The following is an 8,584-nucleotide window of genomic DNA, read 5'->3' as shown; positions in this document are numbered from 1 at the left end:
AATAACCATACATTGTTGCTTAGGTGCATAAATAAAACAGTTAACCAATACAGTCTCTGTGGGAACGAACTAGAAAAGATTCTATACTACTTGCGAACTTGTATACTTGCGTGTATTATTAGCGCGTGTTTAGAGACTAACAAGTTTTTGGCGCCGATGTCGGGGACTGCAGTGTTAATTTATAGTTTATGTGTTTTCCATCAGTGGTCGTTAAAGTTCATTGACTCGGACATTGTTCCTTATTTGTTCCTTATCTGGTTTCAGGTACTCTAGCGGGGGTGTATGCATGCGCGTTCGCATACTCGTAAGAGAATATTGGATAAAGCCGAGGAAAAACCTGTGGTAGTTCGTAGGGAAGTTTTTGAGGATAAAGAGAAGTTAGAGGAAGAAGAGAAAGTTGAAGAGCCAATTGTAGTAGCTATGGGTGATCAAGCAGAAAATCTGAAGGCTTTGATGGACTATTCTAAGCCTAAGATTAATGGCATTCAGTCTAGCATCATCAGACCAGCCATCAAAGCTAACACTTTTGAGATCAAGTCAAGCACGATCCAGATGATATTGAACTCAGTTCAGTTTGGGGGTTCTCCAACTGAAGACCCCAATATGCACATCAGGAATTTCATCGAGATTTGTGACACTTTCAAGTTCAATGATGTGATTGAAGATGCTATCAAGCTACGTCTCTTCCCATTCTCTCTGAGGGACAAGGTTAAGTGTTGGTTACACTCTCTACTAGCAGGGTCTATCACCACTTGGGAAGATCTTGCTCAAAAGTTTCTCACTAAATTCTTCCCCATGGTGAAGACTGCCGCAATCAGGAATGCTCTTACTTAGTTTGCTCAACAAACTGGAGAATCTCTGTGTGAGGCTTGGGATCGATATAAGGAGATGCTAAGGAAGTGCCCACAACATGGCATGCCTGATTGGATGATTATCAACTGTTTCTATAATGGATTGGGTCCTACTTCTAGACCCATGCTTGATGCTGCATCAGGAGGAGCCTTGTGGGCTAAGAGCTACGATAAAACTTATGAACTTATTGAACTGATGGTTGTTAATGAGTACCAGAATCCTTCACAGAGACTGACTCAGGGAAAAGTAGCAGGAATTCTGGAGTTGGATGCAGCAACTGCTATCGCTGCCCAACTTAAGGCTTTGACAATGAAGGTGGACACCTTGGCGAATTATGGAGTTAATCAAATCACTAGTGTCTGTGAGCTTTGTATTGGTGCCCATGAGACTGGTCAGTGCATAATTTCTAGTGAATTAACTCAGTTTATGAGCAACTTCCAGCGATTGCAGTAACCTGTGCCAGCCACCTATCATCCTAATAACAGCAATCATCCTAATTTTAGCTGGAGCAATTCTCAGGATGCGGTTCAATAGCCTTTTCAGCAGTATCCATCTAAGCAGTACAACCCCCTGGTTTTCAGCAACCGCAGTATGCACCAAGAAAACAACTCCAGCTGCAACAAGCTAATGAAAAATCTGAATTAGAGGAGTTGAAGCTTATGTGCAAGAGTCAAGTTGTTTCTATCAAGACCTTGGAAAATCAGATTGGAAAAATTGCCAATGCCTTGCTAAATCATCAACCTGGTACATTGCCCTGTGAGACTGAAGTACCAGGAAAGAGGGAAGCCAAGGAGCGGGTAAAGGAAATCACTTTGAGGTCTGGAAAGGTTGCGAATCCTGAACAAACTCAAGAGTTAACTGAAGAAGCTGGGGCTGAGAAAGAAGCAAAGCAGCAGGATGAAGAAGTAGAATCAAGGAAGACTACTGTTGAGCACACTCCACTTGAGGTTAATACATGGGAGAAACAGATCTATCCTCCACCGCCTTTTCCTAAGCGGTTGCAGAAGAAAAAGCTGAACAAGCAATTTGAGAAGTTTCTGGAGATGTTCAAGAAACTTCATATCAACATACCTTTCACCGAGGCTCTCGAGCAGATGCCTAGTTATGCAAGGTTTATGAAAGGTATTCTCTCTCGGAAGGTGAAGCTAGATGATTTAGAGATTGTCGATCTCACGGAGGAATGCAGCGGTGTGCTACAGCAGAAGTTACCTCTGAAGCTTAAAGATCCAGGAAGCTTCACTATTCCATGTATTGTTGGAAAAGTGTCTTTTGACAGATGCTTATGTGACTTGGGAGCTAGCATCAATCTGATGCCTTTGTCAATTTTCAAGCAGTTAGATCTACCTGATCCTAAACCGACGTATATGATCTTGCAATTGGTCGACCGTTCTATTACATATCCGCGAGGTATTGTGGAGGATGTCTTGGTCAAGGTTGATAAACTCATCTTTCCTGCTGATTTTGTAATTCTTGATTTCGAGGAGGATAAAAAGATTCCCATCATCTTGGGAAGACCTTTCTTGGAAACTGGCCGAACCTTGATAGATGTGCAGAAGGGTGAGATTATAATGCGAGTGCTGGATCATGATGTTATCTTTAATGTGTTCAATGCCATAAAATTTCCTACTGATAATGAGGAGTGCTTAAAAGTAGAGTTGGACGATTCGGTGGTCACATCGGAACTTCATTAATTGCTAAGGTTTGATGCCTTAGAAAAAGCCTTATTGGGGAATTCAGATAGTGAAGATGACAAAGGTGAATAGTAATTGCAGTATTTGAATGCTTCTCCCTGGAAAAGGAAAACTGATATGCCTTTTGAATCTCTTGGAATGGAGGAATTGAACAAAGCTCCTAAACGCCTCAAGCCTTCTATTGAGGAAGCCCCCTCTCTTGAGCTTAAGCCTTTATCTGAGCATTTGAGGTATGCATTTTTAGGTGATGCATCTACTCTGCCTGTTATTATTGCATCTGACCTCTCAGGTAGTGATAAGGAAAAGCTATTGAGGATTCTGAGAGAGTTCAAATCGGTAATAAGATGGACTATAGCGGATATCAAGGAGATCGGCCCTTCTTACTGTATGCATAAAATTCTGCTAGAGGAAGGTAGCAAGCCTACAGTCGAGCAGCAGAGAAGACTTAATCCAATCATGAAGGAGTGAAGAAGGAAATTTTGCTAGAGGAAGTAGTGAAGAAGGAAATTCTGAAGTGGCTAGGTGCAGGGATCATCTATCCTATATCTGACAGTTCATAAGTAAGCCCGGTTCAATATGTACCAAAGAAAGGTGGAATTACTGTGGTAGCAAATGAGAAGAATGAGCTTATTCCGACAAGGACAGTCACGGGACTATCAGAAGCTGAACAAAGCCACTAGGAAGGACCACCTTCCATTGCCCTTCATTGATCAGATGCTTGACAAGTTGGCTGGTCATGAGTATTACTGTCTTCTGGATGGCTATTCGGGTTATAATCAGATTTGTATCGCTCCAGAAGATCAGGAGACGACTACGTTCACTTGTCTATTTGGTACTTTCGCCTTTAGACGAGTTTCTTTTGGTCTATGTGGTGCACCAGCCACATTTCAGAGATGTATGATGGCCATCTTTTTTAACATGATTGGCCATAATATGGAGGTGTTCATGGATGACTTCTCAGTCTTTGGCGATTCTTTTGATGAATGCTTGTAGAATCTGGGACACGTTCTCAAGAGGTGTGTTGAGACCAATCTGGTTCTCAATTGGGAGAAATATCATTTTATGGTGCGTCAAGGCATTATTCTCGGGCACAAGGTTTCTAATAAAGGTCTAGAGGTGGACAAGGCCAAGGTGGGGGTCATTGAGAATCTCCCTCCACCTATTTCTGTTAAGGGAATTCGCAGTTTTCTTGGTCATGCGGGTTTCTACAGGCGATTCATCAAAGACTTCTCAAAAATTTCAAAGCCTTTGTGCAGTATGTTAAAGAAAGATGTTCCTTTTAAATTTGATGACGAGTGCCTTGCAGCTTTTGAGACATTGAAGAAGAGTTTAATTATGGCACCTGTCATAACTGCACCTGATTGGAATGAGCCTTTTGAGATGATGTGTGATGCAAGTGACTATGCAGTTGGAGTAGTTCTTAGGCAGAGCAAGAATAACATATTTCATGTGGTCTACTACGCTAGTAAGACTCTAAATGGTGCTCAACTGAATTACACTACTACGGAAAAAAACTTTTGGCTATTGTCTACGGTTTTGAGAAATTTTGATCTTATCTACTTGGGACTAAGGTGACAGTTTTCACTGATCACGCCGCCATTTGATATCTCGTTTCAAAGGACTCGAAACCTAGATTGATTCGATGGGTAATTTTGCTTCAAGAATTTGAACTAGAGATCAAGGACATAAAAGGAACTGAAAATTAAGTTGTTGTTCATCTCTCGCGTTTAGAGAATCCTAATGCTACTTCATTGGATAAGACATTGATAAATGAGTCTTTTCCCGACGAGCAGCTGTTTGGAGTGCAAGAAAAAGAGCCGTGGTTTGCAGATATTGTGAACTACCTTGTGAGTAATATCATGCCTCCCGACTTATCTTATGCTCAAAGGAAGAAGTTTCTATATGAGGTGAAGTGGTATATGTGGGATGAGCCATTTCTTTTTCACCAAGAAGCTGACCAAATCATCAGGAGATGTATTCCTTACAGCGAAATGGGGGGATCTTGCGTGATTGCCACTCAACGGCTTGTGGAGGACATTATGGTGGAGAAAAGACAGCAGCTCGTGTTCTTCAAGCAGGTTTCTTTTGGCCAACATTGTTTAAAGATGCTCATCAGTTCGTTTTGAAATGTGATCGATGTCAACGTGTAGGTAATATGTCTAAGAGGGATGAGATGCCTCTTAATGTGCTTCTCGAGGTTGAGGTCTTCGATGTTTGAGGAATTGACGTCATGGGGCCATTTGTCTCATATTGTAACAATCAGTATATCTTGTCGGCGGTTGATTATGTGTTGAAATGGGTTAAAGTTAAGGCATTGCCAACAAACGATATAAAAGTGGTGCTTAATTTTCTTCACAAATAAATATTTACAAGTTTTGGAACTCCAAGAGTCATAATCAGTGATGAGGGGTCGCAGTTTTGCAATCGCAAGTTCACTGCCATGATGAAAAGGTATAATGTGAATCATCGCATTGCTACGGCTTATCATCCTCAGACAAATGGTCAAGTTGAGGTATCTAACAGAGAGATCAAGCGCATTTTGTAGAAAGTGGTATGTCCATCAAGGAAGGATTGGTCTTTGAAGCTTGATGAAGCTGATTTGGCATATAGAACAGCATATAAGACTCCATAGGGAATGTCGTCGTTTCATTTGGTGTATGGTAAGGGGTGTCATTTGCTTGTGGAGCTTGAGCATAAAGCATATTGGGCTTTGAAGAAATTGAATCTGGACTTGGATGCAGCAAGAAAGAAGAGGGTGCTTCAGTTGAATGAACTTGACGAGTTTCGACTTCAAGCTTATGAGAACAACAAGATGTATAAGGAGAAAGTCAAGAGGTGGCACGATCGGGGTCTAGTGCTCAAGAAATTTGTGCCAAGACAACAAGTTCTTTTATTCAACTCTCATCTCCATCTTTTTCCTAGAAAGTTGAAGTCAAGATGGTCAGGACCCTTCATAATCAAAACTGTGTTTCCACATGAAGCGGTGGAAATTTTTTAGAAGATCCGGGCCAAGCATTCAAGGTAAATGGTCAAAATTTTAAGCATTATTATGGTGACACGGCAACCCGCAAGGTGGTTAGTGCCATTTTATTGTCCACTTGATCTCAAGATTCTACGTCGAGCTAGCGACGTAAAAGAAGCGCTTCATGGGAGGCAACCCAAGTTTGTTGTACATTAGTAAGTAGATGAAGCAAGAAGAAAAGAGAAAATCACAAAAAAATCAAAAAATGAAAAACATTCAGGTCTGACTACAGAAGCCTGGCACGCCCGCGCTGTCCCAGCGCGCGCCCGCGCCATTTACACAAAAACACGGCACGCCTGCGCTGTTACAGCGCGCGACCGTGCCGGTTTGGCAGAAGTAGCGCGCGCCCGCGCCATCCCAGCGCGCGGCCGCACTGTGTCCCGACTCTGGAAAAAAATAAAAGGCAGTTTAAGGGGGAAAATGGGAATTTTGTCCTAAAATCAATTCCCAACCGGATTTTACTCCCCCACATCCCATAATTCCCTCTCCAAATCAAACCCATTACTCCCACTATTTCCATAATTAAATCCCACTTCTATTCAATATTTAATTCTCTTTTCACCACATATATATATACATACACCCCATACACAAAATTCTTCACCAATTCACAAACTCTCAAACACCAATTCTCTCTCAAACACAACTCTTATTCTCTCTAATCAATTTCCATGGCACCCAAGAAACAAAGAACACAAGTTGGAAGCAGCACCACTGATTATTCAACTGTGAGTGGTGTGACACCCAGGTTTTCTACTCTTGAAGCTGATGAGGAGTACACGAGGCTTCTTTCGAAGCCAATCGTCAAGGAGCGAGGTTTTCTGCCATCATAGAATGATGGTAAGCTTGTGGAGATGAATCTTGAGATGGGCTGGGTTCCTTTTTGTGAGGCTCCAACTGTTGTGCCTATGAGTGTGGTTCGCGAGTTCTATGCGAACGCCAAGGCTGAGAAGAATGTCTTTATTATGGTACGAGGGAGGATGGTGGAGTATAGTACAGAGCCTATCAGGACTGTGATTGAGCAGCCCGCGAGGAAGCCCGGGCAGGATACCTGGAATGATAAGACTCCAGAGGACTTTGATCTGGATCTCATTGTAGCTACTTTGTGCCGGCCCGACACTCACTAGAAGATCAAGAGGGGCACAGTCTCCGAGTATTCTACGTTCCTGGCGTCCGGCATGAACAGGTTTTCCCGTGCATGGAACGCTTTTATATCTGCTAATATCATGCCATCTTCGCATGTGCATGAGGTTACTGTGGAGCGCGGCTATTATAGGGCATTCTGTAGGGTGATTATATAGATTTGGGGATGGTTATCTTTCAGGGGATTCTGAAGTTCTTGAGGGGGAGCACTACGGGGTCTATTCCGTATGCATCTGTGATGACAAAGCTGTGTGTGGCAGTTGGTGTGTATTGGCCCGCACATGAGCAGTTGCAGATTCTGAGTGCTCTGATTGATAGCACTACTTTGGCTACGATTCAGGAATAGGATGGAGGCAATCCCGATCTGAAGGGGCTTGGATATTCTTTTGACCACCTATCTGGTGGGAGGCCAGCTGATGGTCAGGCGAGCAGGACTACATGGAAATCTCAGTTTGGAGATGAAGGAGGACCATCGCAGCAGCAGCAGGAGGTAGCAGGGGCATACATGGGAGCTGGTTTGAGTTTGACGCAGTATAGGCGTCTTGCGAGGAGGATGGATGCGATGCACGACATCCATAGTCATTTTGCACACGATCTCACCCAGACACTTGGGACTGCATTTAGAGCCACCGGAGTTGACATTCAGTGGCCAGTATTTGGTGAGGACTCTATGTATCCGCCTCCTGACTCTAGGGGTAGTAGTTGAAGATATATGTTTGTGTGAGTCTCATATAGTTGCATGTTCATGATAGTTTAGTTCATATAGTTTGCATATTTTTCCATGTAGTTTTTTTTATTTTGGCAGTTTTATGATATTTTGTTCATGTAGTTTCATGCATTTGCATTATAACATGATCCCTTAGATAATTTTTCCGATTGACTTGTGATATTGATGCTAGTGTAGTGATGTCATGTTTAGAGATGTTAAATCGTATTAAGTTGATTTGCATGCTAGATACATTTGTATTTCACTAAGTCTTATCGGTTGCTAGAGTGCTAGATCATGATCATGGTTTATTTGTTTGTCGAGGTTTAATCGTTTGTTTATATTTAGAATTTAGGGTATTCTCTTAATAATAAAAGACATGGATATTTAAAAATTGGAGGAATTGGATTTTATTGCTAGTTGTGTGGCTAGGTGTCAAATGGCTAGTAGCCGGCTCATATTTTTATCAGTAGTCTAGGGTTGAATGAGATGGAGCAAAACACACTAATTTAGAAATTGTGAAAAGAAAAAAAATAAAAAAAGTAGAAAAAAATGAAGAAAAAAGAATAAGTGTTATGTATAATTAATCACGGGTGGGCTCTTTAGTACTCGAGTTATTAAGTTCTTAGGGGACTTTGTGCCTAGTGGCCTAAGGCTTTTATGGTCTGGGATCCGCTAACCTAACGCTCGCTACATGGGTGCTATTGTATAAGTCTTTTGTGGACCTCACTCAGTGCACGATCAAATAAGCATACTTGTGTTGTTTTGTTGTGAATATAAGCATGAATCCATATAAAACTCCAATATAAGAATTGAAGTGTTATAAGTTATTTTGAGTCTAGCATTTTATTTTATTTATAACCTTGTGTTTGCCTTGATGAGTAGTGAGTCGTGATTATTGATCTAGTTGCGATAGTATATCTGTAAGCATCTTCACACACGCACGTCTCTAGTTTGTAAGTTGATTTGTATGATTTGATTGATCTTCATGTGAGTAACTGCATTTGTTGATATGTTGCTTGTTGATTGGTTGAGTTATTCTATTGGGATCATTCCATTCATATAGTTGCATTCATGCATTATTGTTTCTTGTTCTTTGAGTCTGTTTATGCTTGAGGACAAGCATCGATTCAAGTTTGGGGGTATGTTGAGTGGCATTTATGACACTTA

At 41.6% G+C, this 8,584-nt stretch overlaps 1 non-coding gene across 1 annotated transcript; it reads right to left on the bottom strand.

Annotated features, from left to right (window-relative positions):
* Positions 1-810: 810 nt before the first annotated feature.
* On the bottom strand, positions 811-917 carry LOC141722854 (small nucleolar RNA R71). The gene has a single exon (XR_012575853.1). It is a non-coding gene; the product is annotated as a small nucleolar RNA R71 (small nucleolar RNA).
* Between the last annotated feature and the right edge of the window lie 7,667 nt (positions 918-8,584).

Source organism: Apium graveolens, chromosome 4, assembly GCF_009905375.1.
Source record: "Apium graveolens cultivar Ventura chromosome 4, ASM990537v1, whole genome shotgun sequence".
In the NCBI taxonomy this organism is placed as follows: Eukaryota; Viridiplantae; Streptophyta; class Magnoliopsida; order Apiales; family Apiaceae; genus Apium; species Apium graveolens.
Note: the sequence above shows the minus strand (reverse complement) of the source record. Positions and strands in the feature narration are given on the sequence as shown.